Source organism: Podarcis cretensis (assembly GCF_951804945.1).
Source record: "Podarcis cretensis genome assembly, chromosome: 5".
NCBI classification, from domain to species: Eukaryota; Metazoa; Chordata; class Lepidosauria; order Squamata; family Lacertidae; genus Podarcis; species Podarcis cretensis.
In genome coordinates this window covers 35339362-35364925 of record NC_137174.1, presented here as the reverse complement: position 1 = coordinate 35364925, position 25564 = coordinate 35339362, and the positions used below count along the sequence as shown (strand labels likewise).

Here is a 25564-nt window from a genome sequence, read left to right as displayed (position 1 = left end):
GATGGGCGCACAACCCCAGAGTCTGTCAAGACTGGCCCGTACGGGCAGGGGTACCTTTACCTTTACCTTACCTAGGCGAAACCCAAATGGCAACAGCCAATCAGCCAAGTGGGGGAAATTCCTGCCGTGCCCCTGTCCCAATGACAGACGACACACGACGGCATAGCAAGGTCAATCACAAAATTCCCTAAATATAGGGAGAGGTGGGCAGGTGTTCCGATGCACAAGCTGAAAGAAGAAGCTCTGGGTCATGTGCATTGGTATTTATAGGTCCCTTGATCTGCTAAGACAGCACCCCATTGGCCAGATTAAACCCAGCAACGGGGGACCTACCAATCGGGTGTTGTGGCTGTCCAGTATACCCACCCACAACAAGGTCAGTCTCCAGGTCTCACCGCAACACATGCCCTCTTTTAGGGAAGACACACTTTACAAACTTCAGTGCCCGGAATTCTTGGAAGAGGGAAATGCATTTCAAAGGTAGAGTGTGTAAGCAGCCCTGGTGTAATTATAGCAGCATCCTAAACTAAGCAAAGGGTGGTAATAATTGCATCCTATTATGATTTCTGTTGGTTGTAATACCATTTATAATTGCTTTGCTTAGCAAGTGAGTATAACTGTATTTTTATTCCTGGATTTTAATGGGTCTGAGGGTTCCTTAATACAGCCTTAAGTCCTTCCACTAGCCTGGCATTTTCCTCTCTTCCCACTTCTCTGTACCCTATAGTACTACATCTGTCAATGGTAGCTGTTTCCATGGTGTTGTTCCAGTGTGACAGACATCGTGCCTGACCCAGCATGGGTAGTTACTAGTGCAGCTGTTAAGAGAATTGTTAAAATGAGGTTAATACTTGAATGAAGGCTAATTGGGTGCTTAGTAACCCAGAGCAAAGTGAGGTTCTAGCGGAAATTAGCAAGGAACATTTGTAATACAGTATATGTGGTTACTGTGAACAAAATTAATTCCATATTCACTTGGAACCATACAAGACAGTACTTTTTCCTTTTTCTTAAAGCTGGTCTTGAGCATTAAAAGAAAACAGGAACAGATTATGCACTTTCTGGAAACATCTTTTAAAAGCATTAAAAGGTTGTAAGATTTACATCTACATTGCTGGGAAATCACACTTCTATATTATGAATTATATTAGTTTTACACAGTTTGCCAGATGGGCAGACTATGAAGGAGGAGGAGGAGGAGGAGTTTTGCTGTCAGGCCAGGATTCTGGGAATTGTAGTTCGGTAAGGACCTAAAGTTCCTCCCTCCTGAAAGTACAGTTCCCAGAGTTCCTGGGGGGGGGGAACGGGGACGGAATCACTGTTACATCAGTTTAAAATTGTTCTTTGCCCTCTTCCACATCTCACAGTATGATTGTCCCATCCGAACACCCCACCCTCAAACCCCCAAATTTCTCTGAGAAAGGAGAGAGCTTCTTGAGTATTTTTTTAATGGGAAAGGGAGAAAGGTACAACTAGATTCTCTATCATGTCAGCTCTGACCTCATGGGAGAGAATAAGTCACCTAGGGTTGCAAGTTTGTGTAGGAGGGTAGGCATCAGAACTCCAGTATTAGATGCAGTTGCCTGTTGCTAGATTTCATAGACAGGCCAGTATTCATGTTTCTGCTGTCACCAGGACCCAGGCAAGCCATGCTAGGATGCCTTCTCCAAGTACAGTACCATATCCAAATTCAAGTGGTCATCATGTGGTCCTGCATGATGAAGAAGAATGAAAAGGAAGCTCCGTATCTGGACACTGTTCCATATATATATATATATGGCAAGAGGTTCTCTTCTATTTGATTCACACATAATTATGTTGGAAAAGTAGGTAGTTGCAGATATTTAGCAGGAAAAAACAATGCTATTTAAAGCTGCATTCCTGTGTGTACCTTTTCCTGATAGCAAGCTCCACAGAACTTCTGAGTAAATGTGCATAGGGTTGCATTGTAAGTGTTGTGTGGGACCATCATTTTAATTTCACTTCCAGCTGATTGTACAAGAGCAATAATGCCTCAGCCACATTTAAAGGCCTTGCTGCAGAAGCCCCGTAATATTTGGTGTAGATGTCATCTTAGTAATCAGCACACTGGCAGGCACTAACCCAAATTCAGGAAAGCACCACAATTGGGGGCAGGGGGCTGGTTGTGTCACCCAGATCCATAATGTATCATAAGGGATGCTGCTGTATATGGAATACTGTAGCATGTGCAAGGAAGTACCGACCGTGAATTGCTCCCTTGACACGTTAGGTTGCAATGTAGGTCAATGTAATCGGTATCACAGCTAGGGCTGTGACATCTGAAAACAAACTCATGGAAATTAGTGTCAAAATTATCTGTAGCTAGATAATTTTAATTTGCCCTGTATTTATAATAAGCAACAATTACAATTAATTGTCAGACTGAAGTTTGCTCCACAGCTGCCTACCCTTTTAAAGTCCATTGTTGCTCAACAATATTATATTACATGAGCTGTCAGAATTGACTGGGCTGTGATCAGAGTTTGGTGCCTATGACCAAACAGAAATCCACAAGAACCACCAAGAAGGATTTGTTTAGTTGAAAGCCAAAATATTGTTCACTTAACTCTGGTTTTTGATAATACCTACAGTATAAGCTTGTAATCCTAAGCACACCTTCTAGGGAACTTCTAGACTCATGTCCAGGTGTATTCCACAATATGTTTTTAACACAATAATAGTACATTTGGGGTGGATTTATTCTGTTCTAATTTGCTCTGCAATGCTTCCCCAATGAGAGAGCCAGCATGGTGTAGTAGTTAAGAGCGGTAGTCTCGTAATCTGGGGAACCGGGTTCGCGTCTCCGCTCCTCCACATGCAGCTGCTGGGTGACCTTGGGCCAGTCACACGTCTTTGAAGTCTCTCAGCCCCACTCACCTCACAGAGTGTTTGTTGTGGGGGAGGAAGGGAAAGGAGAATGTTAGCCGCTTTGAGACTCCTTAAAGGGAGTGAAAGGCGGGATATCAAATCCAAACTCTTCTTCTTCTTCTTCTTCTTCCAATGTTACTACTACATTATTGTTGTCTGGAGGGGCTATAGTGCAACAAAAGTGATGCAAAAATAAACCAGATTTGTGGTATAAAATGTTACAGGATTTCAGGAGGAAGTTATGGGGTATTCACTGATTAGAAATGAAGTGTGACCACCCCAAAAATTTTGCAGCCGCAAACTCTATTGAAAGTGGGATTGTGCATGACTACCCTGGTAGCATTATGAGCACAAATAATCATGAATGCACAATAAAAAAGACATCTAGAGTGCCTCTAAGTCTTACTGAAATTAGGGGGCCTAACTTCTGCTCTCTAAAAGTATTAAAACAGGCCTGTGACATTTCTGAGCCACCACGCCAAATGCAAATCAAGTCCTCCAAGGACTCAATAAACCTCTTGTTGCTGCCTACCTGGGACTATAAGAACAGTAATTTTGTCAAGGTGTTGTGTGTGTAAAAGGGAGGGCCACTGTCTGAGCAGGGCTAAATTAAAACTATATTGTTTCAATATGGTGCTAAGAAACCAAATGCACAGACTATTCCTTTAGGAAGCTTTGTGCCAGTAGGTACAGTTCATTGTTCTCTCTTTTTTAAAAAAATACTATTATTTTGCTGTATCTGCTATTGGAATTCTGAAGCTGGCCTAAGGTAAAGTTAAAGTTAAAGGGACACCTGACCATTACGTCCAGTTGTGGCCGACTCTGGGGTTGTGGCGCTCATCTCGCTTTATAGGCCAAGGGAGCTGGCATACAGCTTTCGGGTCATGTGGCCAGCATGACTAAGCCGCTTCTGGCGAACCAGAGCAGCGCACGGAAACGCCGTTTACCTTCCCGCTGGAGCGGTACCTATTTATCTACTTGCACTTTGATGTGCTTTTGAACTGCTAGGTTGGCAGGAGCAGGGACCAAGTAACGGGAGCTCACCCCGTCGCAGGGATTCGAGCCGCCGACCTTCTGATCGGCAAGTCCTAGGCTCTGTGGTTTAACCCACAGCGCCACCCGCGTCCCATGAAGCTGGCCTAGTATGCAGCAAATATAAACAGGCCCAACCCCACCATTAGGCAGACTGATGCAGCTGTGGGGAGTGGACTGGACTGACATGCCCTGCATCCCCAAAGGCCCCATCAAAGCTTATAAATTTAAAATAATATCATACTACTTTGAACAGTTGATTGTTTGTGCTTTTCCCCAAGGAATCCTGGGAACTTTGGTTTGTTAGGGTGCTGAGAGTTGTTAGGAGATCTTCACAGAGCTGTATTTCCCAGAGTTCCTTGGGAAGAGAGATGAACTTTTTAAACCACTCTTGTGATAGTCAGCTGTGTCCTAAACAGCTCCCAACATCCTTAACAGGCAACAGTTCCCAGGATTCCTTGGGAGAAGCCAGGACTGTTTAAAATGAGATGATAGTGCTTTAAATGCTTAGCACAGGTGTGGCTGGGCTGTTGCCCTCAGGTGCAGTGAAGCATATTATCCCATCACCAGTACTGAAGTAAGATTCGACTGCCGGTCTTAGCTTCCCTACGTGGCTTGGAGGGAGTTGTCATTTTGCCCCTCACCTTAGGCAGCAAAATGTCTTGGGCCAGTCCCGAATAAGAAGGTATCTTTCCCCATATATTATTTTTGTGCTGGAGTGCTTTGTCATGTTGTGTAGTTTATGGAAATGGTTGAGCTTCTCTCACAGAATCCATGCGACTGCCAAACATTTAAGCTGTTATAGTAGTATGCTTATTATGCTAGGCACATTGATGTGAAGCGGCTTGGTCTGGTAAAAAAAAAAAAAAAAGGCACAGAAAGCATAAGCAATGCCCTTCATTATTATAGTCATTTTTAATAGATGTGAGAGAATTATTTAGGTTCAAGACAACTGTGAGCACGCTATCTATTCAACCGTTAATGACTGCACATTGAAAATCAGAAGGCAATTTTCTAAGTATTAAACTGGCAATTAAACAAAGTTAGTAGTGCTAGTTAAGTTCAAAGGAATGCACCCGAGAAGTATAAAATTATGAAGTGCTCTCCCTGAAAGGGTTGTGAGGGAAAAGAACCTCTTTTGTGTAACTAGTGTGTGGGAGACTGTGGTTTGGTATGTTTTGGAGGGAGAAAACTCCCCAAATCCCTTTAAAAGAAAACTATGAGCAAACAGGCATCAGAAACTAATACAATCTTTAAAGGTTTTAACAAAGCCAGAAGAAAGCAAGACACACTTATTGAAAGTTGTTGTGTGCTGATATTACCTTGTACTGTTGTTTGTTACTGATTTTTAGTGTTACTTTAAAAAGGAAATAAAAAGAAAGTTCTATCCCTTTAAGAATTTTGGTATGTTTTTTGGTGGGAAACCCTCTGGAAGGTTGGTTTATATTTAACTGTGACTGGGAGTTATGTGCAAGGCAGCTAGCACAGTTCAGAGCTAAAACTATTCCCTGAAACAACATTATATTGAAGAAATCTGATACTTGTCTTCCCTGGTGTATTTAAGAGAACCTTACAGCAGGCTATTTTGTGATTTGAATTACCTTGCATTTTACTTGTGTCCCATTTGCAATCAGGCAGGATGCCCCTCAGTAATATCCTGAAGCATACCCTGCATTAGAAAAGCAGCAGAGATATTTAAATATAAATAGAATGAACATTAATAAAACATGTTTCTTCCCGTAAAGCTTGTTGCTTGGGTCATCTGAAGCAAGTCACCTCAGTGTAGTGCAGCTGAGCCAGCCTCGCTCTTTGCATGCTCTAGGCCACTGCGACCAAACCTGGGTCAAGTGGGCCAATTGTGCTTCATAGGCAGAGGACCTTAGGACAGTGATTGCTTCTGATAATGGCCTTCTTGTCCTTTTTTTGCTTCTGTGTTTTGGTAAATGCTTGGAAAGTGGAGGTGATTTTAATGCGTTCTAGTATTTTAACTTTTGTTATGAGTTAAAGTATGACTGTAATTTTTTCCTTGATTTTTCTTGGGTTGGTTTGTTGTTGTTGTTGTTGTTGTTTGCAAACCACTTTGAGAGATTTTCTTTTTTTAAAGCAAACAAGAATTTCATAAATTGATTACCTCTTGATTTACCACTCCGAAGCACAAGAAGTTGATCGCTATAGATCTAGGAAAGGTCTACGGTCAGTGTAAATGTAAATTCCCCACCATACCCTGTCTGAGCCTCTTTTGTTGATAGTTTTCTTAGGTAACATATTTTTTAATCTTTTTAATTTTCACTGCTGGTACAGTTACCTAATGCTAGATCCCAGTGTCACTGTGGAAATGGAGTATGCCCAGGAGCAGGATTATATACTGTATATCTAGCAGTGGAAAGTGGAGGGGATGGTCAATGGTTGCGATTCTGATGACTTTGGAGAATAAAATAAACAGTTTTGTACATATATAAATGCACAGAGGAAAAATGCACCTGTTAATCTTTGTCTGAGGGTAGGAACTGGCAGAAAGGAAAGAAGATACCTAGAGGAAGGAGTTGATGTGAGAAAAGCAATTAAGAGTCAGAAGTATGGAAATAAAACAGCATCTTCTAAATGGATCCACACAACCCTATGATTTTTAAAAAATATTTTCCTGTAATTTTGTATTGTAGCACTTTCCCCAATTGTATGCCTCTGTTCAGTGCTTTTTTTCTTAAAAAAAATGTTTAGGGGTACTCTCATATTCCTAGTCATATTGAAATATTGCCCCTCAGTGAGGCCAAACTTAGATTCACAAAATGTTTAGGGTTATGCGTACCTCTGCGTCCCCCCAGAAAAAAGCACTGTCTCTGTTCCACGACATATCTCCCATGGCAGGTGCTATTGTTATCATACAGAAGACATGGGTAACCTTGTGTCATTCAGATATTGACTCTTCACAGGCTAAACAGTCTCTCACAGGCCACACCTTAAACTGCTCTTTAACTGTGATAATGCCCGCTGCTTGCCTAGAAGCAGGATGGAGAACTGTGTGTGTGTGTAGAAAATTCTGTCTTTTGCATGGTTGGAATGTAACCTACTGGACAAGTTTCACTTCAGTTGCTCTGCCTACTTTCACATCTAGTCCCACCCACCACTAGTATGTGGCCCCTAGAATGTTGCTCATGGGGAAATGTGGCTCTCAGGTTGAAAAAGGTTCTGGTCATATATTGTTTTAGAAGGTCCTGCATAAAGGAAAGAAGCACATATTTCAGAAAAGTTTACAAATGTTACAAATTATTCCTGGTTATGATATTTTATGCTTGTTTGTATTATATTTAGAGTCAGATTGACTACCAAAGTGGCTTACACTTACATTACATTATACATGGGTGTTTGTGCAGCAGTTGAAGTCAAAGTTCATGTTCCAGGGCTCTTTCCAGCAAAGGGAAGAGACAGAACAAGCTGAAGATGGACTGTGAAACTGTATGGTGGCAAAGATTGCTAGTATTGTTTGTATTATTGGTACTAGATGGTGAACCAATTAATGCCCATTTTCTATTTGACAATTTGACAGAGATTTAATCTCACAGTTATATGTGTTTCCTCAGAAGTAAGTCCCATTGAGTTCAGTGGAGCTTAATCTTAAATAATTGCTCACAGGATAGTAGCGATACATGCTTATTTAGTCAGCTACACTAGGGACATCTAAGGCTTTGAAGAAGTTTGCTCTTCGCACTATCAGCTGGAAGTATAATTAAAATTGAGGTTCCATGCAGCAGTTAATATGCCAAAATGTTCCCCGTAACAGTTGCACAATGCCTGTCCCTATAGTGAAGATCAGTACATGTACCTCAGTTTGTGCCTTTTCTTGCCCGCATCTGTGGAGACTGTGTTGTTGTCTCCTTCCTTGCAAAAGTTTGACTTCTGCCACCTGAGAAAAGATGGAAAGAGTGTGGGGAAAACAGAGGACACTGTTTTGATGATAATATGTAGATACTCCATAAAAACCAGTGCAGAGCAGTGAATGGCAATTATGTAATAGTCACCTAGTGTGGAAATAAGTTCACTGAGTTTTTCAGTAACTATGCTAAAGATTGCAGCCTTAGTGCCAGAGAAAGTGTATATGGGTTGTATCTAATGAAGCTTTCCCATTTACACTAGGACTTCCAATTGTGCAGCAGAACTTCCCCTCCCTCTCCTCTCTTTCTTGCTCATCCCCACTCACAAATCTGCTCTAGAAGGTTGGTGAAATACTTCTCACAGAGTTAGTGTGGAGAAGGAGAGGTTGAGGAGGTTCTGCTGTATAAGTAGAAGTCCTTGTGCAAACAGGAAAACTTCACTGACTGCAACCCTGGGTCAACTTGGCTAAAGTGTGCTGTGTGACTATTTCTCTGTGAGCTCATTAATAAGGAAGCATGTAAAGAGCAATTTTGCATATTACATTTTTCACTGCAGAGATGTCACAATAAAAAGTTGTAAACCCTAGATGCACAGTTACGTGTGAAAATTGACAGAGCACATAATTTGCCTTACAAAGACTTGTGGTGCTTTCTAAAACATGTATGCATAACAAAACATGTACTTGTGAATTACATGTGTAATGGTATACACATGCCTTATTTTGTATCTTACATCTGTGTACACATATGGAAGAAAACAGTCAAGCCAAATGTCCTTCTGATGCTGTATTTTTTTTTTTAAAATCTAATTCTTTAGTGCTAGCATTGTTAGATTTTAGACACAAAACTTGGTCCATTGGAAATTAGTCTGTAAGGACGAGTGAAAGCCATCTGTTGATACATCATAGGAAAGTACAATTTGCATTTCAGAAAACATCTTTGATTTTACTTGCAAATCTCAAAGGAGGCCAAAAGAGGGTCATTCAGCTCTGGAAAAGACTTGTTTTATTTACGATTGAATCAGTTGAGACCTAAACATATTTCATTTTATTAGGGGAGGTAATGTTGGAAGATATTTGTGCATATGCACTGTTACACATACAAGTTTTTTGCTATGACACATAGTGTCAGGGAACTGCCATCGGAAGGGCAGGCGGTGGAAGGGCTCACGGAGGTTAGGAGAGACTCGGCAGCAGAGGAGGGAACCAGCAGGGGGAGAGAAGGAGCTCCAAGGGAAAGTGAATCGGAGGGATGGCTCAGAGAGACTTCCAGCGAAAACAGTGGGGAAGTTTCAGGACCTCCTATAGGGACACCCACCCCTCGCCGGAAACTGTCGCGCCGAGAATCCCAAAGACGCGTTTCCGTTAAGGAACTTCTATGCTGGAAGCGTTTCCGCAAACGCCCACTGTCGGATTCTGCCAGCGATTGAGGGAGTCATGTTTTAGGGGGCTCCGCTATAGACAGAGCTTTGATAACCAGGCCAGACTCTGAGGGACTAAGCTTTACGCACAAGCAGCTCATCATCCCATCACACATAGATATAACAAACAAGAATTATTCTCAGGATAACAAGGTCTTACTAGTTTACATTTAGTCACCAACAAAATCACATTTTGTTAATAAATAAAGGTTAGATTTGGGGGTTTGAAGCTCTGACTGATTAAACATGAAGAAAATGCAAAACTTTCAACAACAACCACTCTTCCACTCCCATGTAACATAAAAATTAGCCTATGCATGATGGGAAATCCAAGCCAAAGCCTGCCTAAAGTTTAGTTTTCTATTTAATACAAATAATGAGACTACAATGTGAAAAACCAAAAACTTTTTAAAAAGAGAGCAAACTGGAATAAGCTTTTGGCCATATGGTACTTCAATGTTTCACAAACATGTTCAGCAATGGCATTATTTTACTAGTTTCTTCCCCCTGCTTCTGTTAATCCCTGGTTGCTAGGATGGGAATAAATCATCTACTCATTTTACGTTTGAATGAAGTGGATGGAATGGTTAGTGGATAAAATGGGTAGTGAATGTGACCGTTTGGACATCTTGATAAAAAGTCTTCTGCAATATGTTACTGTTACAATCAATAAATTATAGTTCCTATGATGTTGTTAAGGTCAAGTCTTGGGCTTTGCATCCTTTAGTGCTCTACAAATTTATTTCCCCTTAGAGTACCTGATCTGCTTATAGTCCTAAATAAGCCTGCTGTTTTTATTAGCCTGGGTTACTGTTTCCCACTATTTCAAGTGTAAATCTAATGAACTTTAAGTAACCTTCATATAGCTATTTATTTCAGGTATTGTTAGTGCTGTGCTATCATAGTCCTTTGTATTCCAATAATTGGTTACAATCAGCTGTGTTTATTCCACTGTTCCTTGCATATTATTTATGCACGAACAACCATTTTCTGATCCAATATGTAAGTTCTGTAGAATGACCAGTAGGTTCACAGTAGAACGAACACTTCTCTTTGGTGGGTGGATGGGTGCATTCGTGCATAAGATTTGCTTGTGCTAGTGTGCCTTTGTGAAAAAATGGGGCTTTGTGATCATGATGCTACACTATGCTACTGTGTTGCTAGCTAGCTGTCTAGGAGCCAACACTTCACAGAATCAGCAGATGACGCACAAGAAAGTGCCTTGAATTAAACACTGTATAAAATCGTGGGTGGGGCACATGTCATTCACATTCAAAGTTCCAAGCTACTTTGTGTCTGAATGCAGCTGTCTCTTTATAGTTCAGGAAAAGGCTAATGAATATTTTAACTATGAATATCAGAGTAGCATAAAAGGTTCTCATATTGATTTTTTTAAAATGCTCAGTAAGACAATAAATATGCATCTGTCACAACCTAAAAGATAAGAAATCTGCGTACATTTCCATTTATTGTGAATCCTTTCAAGCAATGCTTTGCTGATACATTATCTCACGCTATTAGGAGCAGAGGTCTGACTAAGATGGCACAAAATGGAGCCATATCTCAATTTATTGGGGCCACAATCGAAATAAAGAGGAGACTTCTCAGGCCAGAAAGACTTAAGAAAAGAGGAAATGTCAGTTTCTCCCACTGTAAATTATTTATGGATTGCATCTCGGAACATATCCATGTGAGGATTATAATGTTTGATCTGGGCTGTAACTAGCTAGTGTGAGGGTTTCTGATACTTGAATGGGAGCCTCAAAATCTTTGGGTAGGACCCAAGCTAGTGAGTCTTATGTGTTCAGGTCTCACCCACTTCAAGTGTAGAAGACAATACAGTTCCTGTTTTTGGCAGACGGTATAACACCTCTAGATTGGTTGGAACTGATATTGTTGTTTAAATCTGTTTTAAATATTGTGCGTTAATGTTGCAGGCTCCAATATCCACTGACCTCAGGAGAACACACACACTAAGTCTAGAGATACACATATGGTGGTCCACAGTCACAGTATGGCTCTGAATCCCAGGAACAATTCCTACAACTATTGCAGGAAATGTGTGCTGCCATGGTTGCAGAAACTGCAAATTACAACTCTATGCATGAACTAGCAGGACCACATTGTATTCTTAATGTGAATGTGTCCTTGGAAATAGTCAGCGTTCCCTTTTTTTTAATTAAAAAAAAGTTTCAAGTGTCTAAACTACAGAACAATGCATGCGTAACATAGAAAAGAAATGATCAGCTGACATTTCATAGAGAGAAGTAACATTTTGGAGATGTAATGGATCAGTTAAAAGTGAAATCATGGGCATCTGTCAAAGAAATATGAGTATATTTGGATTAGGATATTGACACTAAATTATTATTATGGCTATGTACTTGGATTCTGCTCAGACCAAAATTATGTGGTTGGGGCTGAAGGAGGCAAGCCGCTCTGTGGAGGGGGAAATAAAACATGTCAAAGATCTTTTGAGGAGTATTTCACAGTAGTTTTGCAAAAATCAATAATTGAAATAGTGTTACATATAGCTCATTGCTAGTTGCAAGAACTGAGTATGTGGTGTTTTCAGTTCAGAAGTTATAATTATGGGGGGGCAATGGAATCAAAACATTTCATGCAACTATCAGCTTTGTTTTGTCAGTTCATTGTCTGACTTACATAAGGGTGAAGGTTTAAGAACGAGGCTTGATGAGGATTCATATTAAAGCAGTCCATATGAGCAAGTGAGCTGGTTGAAGTCCCTGTCTTACTGTGGAACAGTGGGATGCATTGGGCTCTTGCCTGGAGATAGTTCACACCTTTGTTTCCCCTAGTGTTTGTACTTTATATAATCAAACACCTAATATTTTTCCAGCTGCACATTATAAATCCCTGTTATGCTCCCCAGTGAATTTTTTCCCAGAGGAAACAAAACCTGAGTAGGCACTGCACCCCTGGAATTTCTCACCATTTGGAAAAGTTAGGGCAAGCCTAAGAGTATAATAGCTGCAGCCAGATTCATTGTGAGATTAAGTGTTCTTTAACTTAAAAAAAAAACAAAAAACCAGCAACCTTAAGCTCCAGGGGCCTCAAAAGTAAGTCTAAACAAACAAATAAGGAAACTATGATGAGGAAGCAAGCCAGTGCAGAACAGTCTGTTGCAGAGTAAATGAACACAGCACAGAAGAACCTTCTACAATGTGTAATAGTGTGCGTGGGAGTTCTCCGGCAGCAATCCATGGTGTTAGAATAGGGCTGTTGCAAGTATGCTGGTGTGCGACTATTTCCATCTGTGAAATGTTAAAGGAGATGCAAATGTATTAGCACTAAACACAATTCACAACACAGGAAAACCTGTTCCAGATTATGTTACTTGTTCAAGAAGTTTCAGAAATTTTCTTTAGCTTATATATGCACGTGAGAGATTTGGATAAAAAGAAACAGTGCAATCTTATCCATGTCTACGCAGAAATAAGCTCTGTTGAGGTCAATAGAATTTACTTCCAGGTAAGTATATATAAGATTGCAGCCTAAGGCAATTTCAAGACGAAGAGCTAACAGTGAGGCAAGAGTGTCAGAGAGCAAAATCTGTGCCGTGAATGGAAAATGCTTTTAAATTTGGGGCTGCATGTTGTCCTTTCATAGAAAAGAGCCTCAGAGAATCCTGAAAGACCAAATTTTCAAACAAGGTTTAATGTTTTGTCTCTCTGTGTGTGCTTTAAACAAGCTACAGTACATAGTGCCACATTCTCAGTGGGGTTGCACAGATATAAACTGAGGCTGGTGTTGGGCCTGGCAAGGCGAGAGGGAATGAAAGGCTCCAGTGTTTAATCACTGGTATTTTTATCAGTTCTAACCCTAGAGAAGAATTTGTGTCAAATCCACCCGACTGGAAAAAAAACAAATGTTAGGTGGGGAGAAGCCTCTGAGGTTGGATTCCAAACAGAACTGGAATGCAGCAAATACTTTTACTGCTGTCAGAAAACTATATATGGAATATCCATTTTAGATGGCTGGAAAATGCCCAGACAGAAAAGTTCACTAACCTAATGTTATTAAAATGGGAGGTGGGCACCTTTATAGAGATTAAAACCATGGCTGGGGGAGATGGATGCCCCACCCTTTTCCTGGATTGTTTTTTGCAGAAACATGCTGGGGTGACTTTCCCTCAGTTGTAGATTACATCATGCTTTGCATGCAAAAGGCCCCATGTTCAGTTCCTGCCATCTCTAGCTAAAAGAATCAAATAACAGATGATGTGATAATCATATGCCTGAACATCTGGAGAGTCACTGTCAGTCACCCCTCACAAACCTTCAGAAGTTTTGGGCTTTAACTCCCATCAGTCCCAACCAGCATGACCAAGAAATATGGGAGTTGTAGTTCAACAATCTCTAGAGGCCATCAGTTTGTGGGCTGGAAGAATAAATATTCTAACTGAGCATAAGGAAGCTTTCTATGTTTTTGCTTCAATGAGATTGTTTTTCTTTTTGCCTTATCCCTTTTACACGACCGTTTTCCAGCAGCTGCATCTGCTGTGGGCTCCTCTTGGCTTTTTTGTGGCATGGAAGCCACTGCAGTGTCACCCTTCCCAAAGCTCAAGAAGATAGTGTCAAAAGTAAGAGTTCCTTTGGGAATAGTCTGCACTATGCCTCCTTCCCATGCCAGTGCTGTTTTAGTTCCTTGCAAGGGTGATGCTGACATGGGAAAGAGCAGTGACATGGTCAAGGGTGACCTTGGGCCAGTCACACTTCTCTGAAGTCTCTCAGTCCCACTCACCTCACAGAGTGTTTGTTGTGGGGGAGGAAGGGAAAGGAGAATGTTAGCCGCTTTGAGACTCCTTAGGGTAGTGATAAAGTGGGATATCAAATCCAAACTCTTCTTCTTCTTCTTCTCCATAGCAGGCTCTCACACCACTAATGATATTTTCAGAAAGGGCAGAGAAGTAGGATTTTCATTTATGGCTGTTTTCACCTTGCTTTCATCAGGACAGCAGCAGGGAAGGAAAGGGTGGCCCTAGTGAAAATCAACCCCCTCCTTATGCCTGCTACCAATGGGGGGGGGGAGACCTGATTTGGTCCCCAGTGATATTTAGTGTCATGTGTAATGGGGCCTTAGTTACACTTGGGAAGGCTCAACTATTTGTTATTTTGATTTGAGGAGGATTGCAAACCTCTGGTCTAGAACAGAAGCTTAGTGGGGGTGGAAAGAGATCTGTTTATTTTTTTAAAGTTGTGCTGTTGCCATATTGTATTTTTGAAGCTGACCATTTATTCAGAAGTGAGGGACAACTAGCAGCCCAGTACCCAGCATTGCTTGGGAATTTTTACCCCCCCCCAAAAAAAAAAAAACACCACCACCACTGCTGTTTTGAAATCAGTGATTAAAATTAGTACAGTTTTGAAAGGCTTAGCCCACCATCTTTATTCAAAAGGCTATCCAGTTGTATTGAAACATAGTCCTTGCTTAAAGAAACTAAAATTGGACACTGTGGGGTAGGGTGGGGAGAAAAAGTGAGATAGGAATGGGAAGAATATGCATGCTGTTCAGTTACAGCTGAATTACAATCAGAAGTGACCTGCCAAACAGGTGAGAGCCACAAAACTAGCTTCCTGCCTGGTGGGTAGCAGCCACTTACCCGGAGCAGGAGGTGGTAGGGATGCCAGTGTGGTGCAAATGAATCAGCAAAAGCACCAGATTAGTTCTGCTGGTACCATTGCAAAATGCCAACCTCCCTGCTGCTTCACTTCACCACCCGGTAAGCAACAGCAACCCATCTGCCAGGTAAGTGGCATGGTGGCTCTTGTCTCTCCTAGTGAATTTATGAATGTAAATTTGTGCCAACACCTTCATGGCAAAGTTGGGTTTTGAGGAGTGAAGTAGTATAGTAGAAGTATGCCAGTCACAGGGAACAGTAAGGGACAAAAATGGATTTATTTGAGGTGCAAGAGGTCTTTTTTGGGGGGGAGGGCAGTTTCAAGGTTCTGGAGTTGGAAGAGTGAAGGTCACGGGCAAGGATTTATCGGAATATGCGCTAGACAGTAAGTAGAGAGGTAATACAGAGTCTTCATCATTTGATGGAGTTAAAAGCATGTCCTGCATCTCTTCGGTAATCCACAGATGTCATCATGAGTAAGCCAGCCCCTTTCCCTTCCCTGTATAGTTTACCCTCATGAGACAGCACTTTGCTTTGTCTGCCAAGCCTAATAACTGCATCTGGCTCCTAATAACTTCCTTGAATGAAATAAAAAGATGTAAATAATTAATATGTCTTAAATAATTCAAGCTCGAAATTTAGCAAACTGACCATGATAATGAGTAATTATCCTTAATTAATCCATAAAGCTCACAGCTAGGAGGAAATTGCATATTAAAGTGATATGGTTCATATAGTTGTGTTAGTGGAAACTGGATTATAAAGTATAGGTCTGACAATATCTACTGTATATTTTGAAAAAAATGTTTGTTCTCTCTGTGTTTGGATACCTCTCAGAATATTGTTGCAAAACTCATCTTGGGGGTTTCTGAGGTGGGGGTGTTGGCATTGCATTTGAACCCCAGGCACCATTTGGAATCATTTTCCTCCTTTCCCCCCTCTTATTAAAAAATAAAATGTTATTAAGATCTTCATAATACATTACAATAAAAACACCTAATCTAAGCAAAACCAGAAACTTAAAGAAGTCCTTTTTCATAGATAAATCTTAACTTGCCCCACATAGAGAAAGGTGGACCCTCCCAGGTTTTCACCTGGGGGCTTCCTTTTCTTCTCCCACCCTCCTACCCTGGGAGTTCTTCCATTCCCCACATCACACTCAGGGATCTTCATCAACTATTCATCAACTTGAGTTGCATGTTAGCCCCTCTTTAATGCTGAATAGAGAACCACAAAAAATATAAATGACCAGAGCAGAGGACAAACAAAAATAAAGCAGAAAAGGAAAGGGAACAAAGAGATAATATTATTAAAGGAAATAATATAAGAATAAAGAGGAAAATAAAAGATATAAGTAAAAAGGATTTTCAACTATCCATGTCAGTTGTAGATACAATAATTCTTCAAAATAACCAAATGTTACTCCTCTGAATTCAAACCTCTGCTAGTGTTTAAAACTGCCCGTGTTTAAAACTGCCATAAAACCTGCCTTCTCTTTTGCTCCCTTCCCCTACTCTGACTTTGTGCAAATCCAGAATTGGGATGAGGTACTACAAATTCTCCAGTGGTGGCTCCATTCTGATTTCATGCAATCCACAATTATGATACCGCACTATAAATCCTTCAATGGGGACTGCACGATGGCAGCCTTACATTTTTATGTATATAGGAAGATACACCACTAACTATCAAAACTAGCTAAATAAAACCTTAATAGAATTATTGGCCAAAAGCCTGAATGAATAAAATACAGTCTTTACATGTTTCCTGGATGTAGTTAAAGAGGGGGGGTGGCCTGCTTTCCCTTGGGTGAGGTGGGGTGAGATCCATAGCCTAGGGTGCCACTGCCAAGAATGCCCTATTGTAGGTTCCTGTTCTTCATACGATTCCTGCTGGTGGGACCACTATTTGGCCTATGTCCTAGATCACAAATTTTGAGTTGAAAGGTATTGGAGAAGGCACTCTTTCATATATGTACTTGCTCCCTCAGGGGGAATGTTACATAGACCAGAACAGGTCAACATTCCAGTTACTGAACCTGTGTATTGTTGACCCACAGGACGACTGTCAGTGTCCAGATACTGATTCACCTGAATTCAGGTAGAACCAAGAGATAGTATTGAGTATCATCTGCATGCTGCATGCATAACAGCTTCCAATAGTTTTATATAGATGTTAAAGAGCAGTGGGGTTAGATGGCCCCTTGAGGAATGCATAGCACATATACATACCATGGACCTAAACAGTAGTCATTCAGTACTGTTTTGGTAATGGACCTGTAAGCAGAAGTTCAGAGTGATCCCAGAAGGATATCATAATCAGTGATAGCAAAAGCTGCAGAGATATCATGGAAAATCATAAGCGTGGCACTTTCACTATCTCTCTCCCAGTAAAGGTTATCAGTGAGGGGGACTAAGGCTGTTTTGGTACCATAACCAAGCCTGAAGCTCGACTGAAATGTGCCTAGATGAGTAACATGCCTTTAAAATTGCTCAGTATATAAAAGTTAAATTCGGTCATCAGAAATCTGACAAAGTCATTTGACTTACGATCTTCAAATACTTCTCTAAAATATATGCTTATTTCATTCATTTTGAAAAGTTTGGATGAATGATTGAAAGCCTAAAGGCAGGTTTGTGTTGCATTCCGGTGAAGTGATGTGATGACTCAAATATGGTCATGGAACACGAGACACTAGAGGGCACAATTGTACCTTCAGATTTTGTATTTTATCCTTCCCATAAATTAACACAGAAAGAAAATCTGATGAATGTGGTGCATGGTAAACCTACAGCCCATTTAAGGCAACAGAAAAAATGCTAAACAAAAAAAGCAACAGAAAAAAGAAAGGAGGGGAAATAACTTTCTGATTGTTTTCAGCTATAGTAAGAAGGAAAAACATGACATCCACTTACTAGAAGGATAAAAATACAAATTATATTTGAAAAAGAGAAGTCAATGTATTCGCAAAAGAACAGTGACATTTAAGAAAAATGGCACAGAAGTTACACTATTGTATTTGAATGCCAGAAATGCATTATAAATCTATTTGCTGTTAGCTAGCCTATCATTATGAAAAAAGGCAAGATGTTGCAAGCATTATCTCTTTCATGATGTTATATCGGCAATGCAACCACTAATAGAATGTTTAGTAACTAAAGTGAGAAAGCTTTTTGGCCTTGCAGATCTGCAGCTTTCATGAAATGTCACCAAAGCTATTTGATGCAGAATTGAAATGGTATGTTAGCTTTATAGCCTTAACAGAAGGGATAATTATCATGACCCCTAAACATATATTTAGAAAGCATGTCATAGACTAAAAAGGTCACTTTGTATCCCTTAAAACTCTTTAAGAATGCCATTCATGCCAAGTCACATTATAATAAAGGAATTTGTAGGTTTAAAAACTGAGTTTCACTTGGACACATGCCACTGTTCTGGGGCACTGTCTGAAGGCTCATGGGGCAGCACCCTTGTTGGAACTAAGTGGACCAGGCCTAGTCAATGTTTGAATGAAAGATTGCCTGGGAGTCCAAGGTATGTTGCTTTCAGTTCCATTAAAGAAAGGTATGAAATGTGGCGACACTGTGCAGGACAAAAACAAGAATACCATTTCGGGGGGGGGGGGGGGGGGGCGGCGGCGGCGGCGGAATACGTCAAGGTGTGGCAAGCAGATAGATTGTCCGCAAGGTTTCACAGCTTGCAGTGCCCTCTGAAGGTTGAACTATGAATCCCATCATTCCTGATCATTTACTATACTGGCAGGGACTGGGAGAAATGTAGTTCAACAACAGCTAGAGGATGCCACATTTGCTACCCAGCTTTACAGCATATCTTTGATACCGTAATGGTTAGAAAGATGCTACTTTTTAAATGGCTAATATCACATTCTTTGTCTCCCCCCCCCCATGCTCCTGTGGAATCCCAGACTTCATGCAGGTTATAGGAGTAGCACCCTTTTATTACTTACGGTTAGTACACACTCCCTGTAGTCCCCTACATTGTATATTATTTGAGAAAGACAGAGTTGGGTAACTATGATCCTGTTCCCTCTTCTTCTTGATACTGTCATGCAGTGTGGATTGTGTCATTAAATATTTTACTGGAAACCTTGTACCTGGTGTTGCTTGGGAATTCTGAGAAACCACAACACAAAAATCAGGGCAGTTTTAAAAGCTTAACTTCACTATCTTGATCCAAAATGACATCTACAGTGGTGCCCCGCAAGATGAATGCCTCGCAAGACGGAAAACCCGCTAGGGTTTTCCGTTTTGGAGGCGCTTCGCAAAACGAATTTCCCTATGGGCTTGCTTCGCAGGACGAAAATGTCTTGCGAGTTCCTGCGGGTTCCCCCCCTTTCCCCCCTTTTCCTAAGCCGCTAAGCAGCTTATCAGCTGATCCGCTGATAAGCCGCTTATCAGCTGATCCGCTAAAAGCCGCTAAACCGCTAATAGCGCTAATCCGCTAAGCTGTCAATGGGCTTGCTTCGCAAGACGAAAAAACCGATATACGAAGAGCCTCACGGAACGGATTAATTTCATCTTGCGAGGCACCACTGTAATTATATCCAAACATAGACAAATATTTATTTATTACATTTAAATACTGCCTTTCATCCGAATAGCACTGTGCAATAATATTGCAGCCATATTACAGATGAGTTGGAATGAGGCTGAAATATATCATGCCCATATTGTGGGGGTGGGGCTGAGACAGAGGCCCTAAATTGTAGTTTGTTCTTCATAGTCTTGTTGTGTTGGGTAGTTGAGCTCTATATGCTGAGAGAAACTGGCTTGTAACTTAGATGAAAGTACAAGTCTTGTTGCATTGCCACCTCTATTTTCCTCTCACCCCACTCACTTAAATGCAGATTCTGTGGGTTTGGTTTTTACTCCTCTCTCAGGATCAAAAAGTATCTGCAATATCTTGGCTGTGAATCCTGGAAGACCTGCTCCCTGCCTTGCAGGCCCTGACTGACTCCAGCCACAGAAGCTGAACAGACTCTTGGGTTGGGATATTGTTTAGGGCATTTTGTTGGGAGGTTCTAATGCTGTTATTATTGCTCTAATTGTTTAAAATGGTTTTTAACTTGTGTGCTTTAAAATTTGCTTTGTTATGATTAAGGAATGTAAGATGTTCCAGGGAAGAGAGGAGCAGGGGAGAGCAGGGGTGCCCCCTATCAAAGTAGTTCTGGACAAGGGGTGGGGTGGGTTCACATTAGATAAGGGGCACACGACACAGGCAGTTGGTGACTATGCCATGCGCCAGCCCCTCCTCCAGCCTGGGGAATTGCAGTTGTCCTACCAGTCAGCCCTTGGGTCTGCAGCTGCTGTTGTTGAATGCCAGGTCAGCTCTGACTAAGTCACCCCTCATCCATGGTGTGATTATGGATGAGGAGGCTGATCTGGTCTGTATCACTGAGGCTTGGCGACTGGCTCAGGACTCCATAGCTGCCATGACAACAATGGGGTTGTCCCAACATGTCACTGGCCCAACATATGTGGCAGGCCACACCGGACCTTGTTTTCTCAAAGGGATAGGGAGAGGATGATCTGAAAGTGGTGGATATTGCATCAGTCCCTTGTCATGGTCAGATGCTTCTTTCAGCATCTTTTCCCTTCTGCAGAAGCAGGGGACTGATTAGGATGGTCCACTCTCAGAAGCTGATGAATTCAATGGGTTTCCAGATGGCTCTGGGGGATTTTCTGACTGGTATGACTGGCACTCCTCTGGGACATCTGAATGGTTTGGGCTGATGATACAATTGTCCCTGAGTGCCCCCTCCCGCTTCATGGAGACTGCTTGGCTCCCTGGTATACTCCAGAGTTTAGGACAAGGAAACAAGCTGGGAGGCAGCTCAACTGTGAGTGGAGGAAAACTCTGGCTGGACCCACAACCCTTAGATTTAAAGACTCATGCTCACTGACTGAGCTATCCTTTCTCTTGCTAATGGTCCAGGGTGGCTGATAGTTTCTCAGTGGACTCTCATAGTTGGATAGTACCTGCATATCACTCTTCAGCTTTTAACAAGTTTATTCTTCCCACTTCCACCCCAACTGGGGAGTGTGTGATGATATAAAATATATTCATGAAGGGACGAAAGAAGCAGAGTGAGCAAGAAAGAGCTAAGAGTTAGGGTGTGTGCTCATTAGTGTCTTAGAGTGCAGTGAAGTTGTGATCTCTTGCCCCATGTGTTTCACAGCTCTTTATGCCCAAGCTGTTCACATCAGCATGATTTCATTAGTGTCAATTTCATTTCTATTTGTGTACGCACCAGGGGACATCGATGGTGGTGGGGATGTCTTTTACCCTATCCAAAAGTGTTTATACCTTGACTAGAGATGAAGAAGGAATGGCATAAGGACTCCAGTTGGTGTGAAGCTGGTTTGAGAAACAATACACCAAACAGTAGGATTTTATAACAAAGTAGAGGATACATATGCATTTTGGATAACATCATGTTAATGTGGGTTTAAAAAAATGGCACTGGAAATGCAGTGAAGGTGCAGTAAACAGGAGTGTGAGCACAGTTTTAGTTGAAGGCTGGAAGCATCCTGAAGCACAGGGTATATTTATGGAGAATTGATGTGAGGCACCCAAGCTTTTGCCTGGCAGGAGCATGTATTCTGCTTGCTTCCTCTTGTGCTTTGGGTATTGTTGCCCTTGGAACTTCTTGCTATTTGGGAAAGTCAGGAGCATATAAATCTGCATATGGATCATTTATTTAAAAATTATCTCTCTGAGCCTACTTGGTTACTGTTCCATTACTTATACTGGTACTATAGGGGAAAAGAAAAGAAAATGCTATACTGGCACATCAACTAACACAGATGCTGTTTCCTGTGTCAGTTTATGCGAGACAGCTTAAAAATGATCTATGAATTATCACTCCTATTCATGGATGCTTTGAGTCACATGCTGCTTCCTCCATACACTGCAATCATAATGCCACTCCACATAAAGATCCTAATGTCTGAAGCAGTCCTTTTACTTCTACAGTCTTTCTCTCTCTCTCTAAAAAAGAGGAAAATGAATGGGTGAATGGATGGCTGGATGTGGTGCCACTGATAAACCCGCCTTTGCTCAGGGGACAATCAAGCTGTCAGTCATAGGCCAATGGTCTATGAGGGAAGGACTGTGTAGCAGGAGCTGCCCTGTCCTCCAGGCTTGGACCAGAAATGTCACCAGAATATGATCTGGTGTGGGGGAGGGTGCTTAGGAGAGAAACTGTTCTTCATCAAGGGCATGACAGCCAGAACCACCACTGACATTGGCGAGGAGTTGCTACTCTTCTAAACATCCAAAATCTTCATAGACAGAACTGTATAATTTGCATTGCAAGAACCATAACTTGAAGCATTGTGACTTGTGCTTGAGCTTGCTTTCCCTTCCCCCTCCCATTCCATTTTTTGGGTGTTGCTTCTTTTTTAGATTATGAGCTTGAGGGCATGAACCATCTTAGGGCTGATTCTTGCAAGTTGCTCTGATACCTTTTTTGGCTAAATGGCATGGAATAGATGCAATCACATCAATCAATCAATCAATCAATCAATCACAGGTAGACAACCTGAGGCTTCCAGCTTCATTTTATGTGCCCTGCCCAATACCTCAAGTTCCTTCCTTATTATTTGTTTCAACCTCCTGTTTTTTCTGGGCCTTTTAGAGCACACCCCACTCTTTCTATGTAATTTGACGCAATTGTAAGGGGCAGTATTTTATTTGATAAAAAAATTAACTGATGTTTTAAAACCTTTTCAGATTATATTGCTTGGGAAACTTTTTTTTTTACACTGCATCGTCCATATGAGAACAAATGTGTAGGATTTTGTCAAGGGTATGTGTGGAGGACACTGAAGTCAGAAAAGCATTGCTTTCACTTTTTTGCCAGAACTGTAGTTGTTTTTATCTGTTGTACTTAAAAAAACCAACAACCCCTCTTCCTGCTTACTTGAGAGTAATCCTGTTAAACCTACCACCAGAATGCAGCCCCCAACAGATTTTCCTTTCAACAGAAGAAAGATTGTCTACCCCTTGGGTAGTTAGTAGTATTCTTAGGACTTCTGTGCTTGGAATGCTAAGAATGTGAATTTTCATAAACGCTTTCTGGAATTAATGATTATGCAGAAATGCTTGAGAACATGACTGCAGAATAGTGTAGCGTCTTAAAGGCAAAAGGGTAGAATATTAAGATATATTACAATTATTGGTAAAACTCAGTGCTTTGTAGGTCATTATTGAGGAACATACAGGGAAGCGGTAGCAGTATGCATGGCATACTATAATTACAAAATATTTACTTGGACCTGGATTGTCAGGACTGAGGAGCATTGCTCATTGCATATGCGTATGCACAAGAATGTTATGTCAAATGTTGCCAAATTTGGAACTTTGTGTAGGCTGAAGACAGAAAGAGATGTTGTTCTCTTTAATTCTAGGACACTAACACTAAGGATGGGAGGGGGAAAGAATGTAATGGCTGATTGCAATAGTCCTCTGTGGTGAAACACAATAAAGTCAACTTAAAAATAAAATTAAAAAATCCAACTGTGTTTCCCCCCCCCACATGAAGACTTTAGGGTTATCTGTACATTAAGAATACATTTTCATTAAAAATGAACCTGGTTACTAAACCAACCTCTTGTAAATTTTCAACATACAATCTTATGATCAGAGGAATTAAAAGGAGACATGTTTTTTAGAACTTAAAATCAGTTTTCCCTGCTATAAGTTTTGATGGAAACAGCAGAACTTGGGTTGTTTTTTGTTTTGATTTTAGCATTGTCTTCTGTAATTAAAGCAAGTGCCTAGCTCTATGACAAGTACAGAGTCAGCCCTATACATGTTGGTGCTATTCCCCTCCTTCATCTTTACCTACTTTGGTTTTCATACAGCAGAGATAGTTGCCTACTAACCACACTTCTTCTGCTATCCTAAGTCCAACAACATGGCAAAGTCAGGAATTAAAAAAATGGCTTAGCTGTTGTGATGTCACAGGGGGATGACATTCTGGGGCCTCATGATTGACTGCTTAGACTTAGATAGAGGCAGCGTACACACCATACATGTAAAGCACCCACCTAGAATCCTGGGAATTTGAGAGTGCTGGGAATTGTAGCTCTGTTAGGGGAAAGCTACAGTTCCCAGGATTCTTGGAGGCAGATGTGCTTTAAATAGATGGTGTGTCCATAGTCTGGAGTGGGCAGCATGTACATTGGGGGCTGCTAGGAGAACTCTGGGTGATTTGCAGCAGATTGACAGAATTTCTGACTCAAAATTGTTTTAACAATAGCAACAAAGGTGCCTCCTCCTGCCCTAAACTAAGACAGTTTGGGGAAAGAAGAAACATGGAATACATTTTGGTTTAATGGAATGTAAACTCAATTCTAGTACTGAGACAGATTTCTGGGCTGCACACATACTGAGATGCATCCTGTTCCTTAATTCTACATGTATGTCCATACTCACTCATCCCATCCCACCAGCTAGGCTTAGGAGTAATATGTATTTGAATTACAGCAAGCAGAGGGCCGTGTGTGTGTGTGTGTGTGTGTTTACACAAACGCACAACACTTTTTGTAACTGTCATCCTATATAATATTAAATGCAGAATTGCAACTTTGATCTCACTGACATAATGTTCATTTATAAAGGATCCACTTCCGAGTATAAGAAATCAGCTCTTCTGAGGACTTGCTATGTAACACATGGGCCTAGTTGATTATAAATTATAGCAAAGTGGTCTATTACTGGCAGGAGATGATAAGGTGTGCTGCTGGGCTTAGAAGGCTGTTGGATGAGTAGTCCGGAACTCCAGACATCAGACGTTGATAGTACAGCTAAGACTGTTGGTACTGGAAGCTAGCAAGAGCAGAAGCAATAAAATATAAAATGAGCTATTTATACATACATATATATAATGACTAAGGTATCTATGAATGTCTTTCCATTTCCTGATATGACTTACAGTTGTGGTTTTTCTTAAATTTGTTATTCTAAACTGTTTTATTATTGTCTCACAGCTACAATAAAAATGTATTCTGCATTTTGTAAGAATTGCTGTAGGCTTCTGGAAATGGGAGATGACATTTCTGGTGTTGTGAGATGAGTTACGTTGAGTGCAGATGCTTGATCTTAGCTGCCACAGCAAATAATGCTTTGAAAGTAAACAATGCCACAGTGGTAACACAAAAGCTAGTGTACAATTAAATTTGATATATTTTACTCAGCTGTGTTATAACCCATATTTATGCATGAGATCGCCTAACATGATATTGAAGGGTGATGCTACAAAGATGTTATTGAAAGCTTCAGGAGCAAAATGTTGAGGAGGGAGGTTGCCATATATATTATACATTCATTTAGGAAATTCTGACTTTGTTTCATACAACCAGCTTTAAAAATATATCAGAAATAGTTAGGTCAAGAATAGGTCGAGAACCAAAGGCCAGGTGAAATATTAAGCTAGGAGCTGTTTTTCTGATACCCTGCTCCTGCAGGGGTGTGAGACTGAACTTCTACAGTCAGGTTACAATGTCCTGGGAGGGAGGGAGGTTGCAATGAAGTAGAGCCAACCAACACCAAGGAAAAAGTTGGGTCTACAGTAAGCCCTCAAAGCTGTGGCGGAATAATCTTTGCTGCTCACACCAGAGAACTTAGATATAGGGATCAGCTGCCTTACTAAATCACCTGTTCTGGCCAACTACTGCCCAATAA

At 41.1% G+C, this 25564-nt stretch overlaps 1 protein-coding gene and 1 long non-coding RNA gene across 4 annotated transcripts in view; one reads left to right on the top strand and one right to left on the bottom strand.

Annotated features, from left to right (window-relative positions):
- The window catches only part of PRKG1 (protein kinase cGMP-dependent 1), a 660310-nt gene that overhangs the window by 94895 nt on the left and 539851 nt on the right, over nucleotides 1–25564 (top strand). The gene's annotated exons all lie outside the window — the stretch shown is intronic.
- Nucleotides 15164–23988, bottom strand: LOC307216021. Of its 2 annotated transcripts, XR_013838885.1 has the most exons (3): nucleotides 23727–23988; nucleotides 18822–18987; nucleotides 15164–15429 (listed from the first exon to the last, which is right to left on the bottom strand). It is a non-coding gene; the product is annotated as an uncharacterized lncRNA (long non-coding RNA). The 2 variants fall into 2 exon arrangements; XR_013838886.1 differs by lacking the exons at nucleotides 18822–18987; nucleotides 23727–23988 and adding an exon at nucleotides 17083–17628.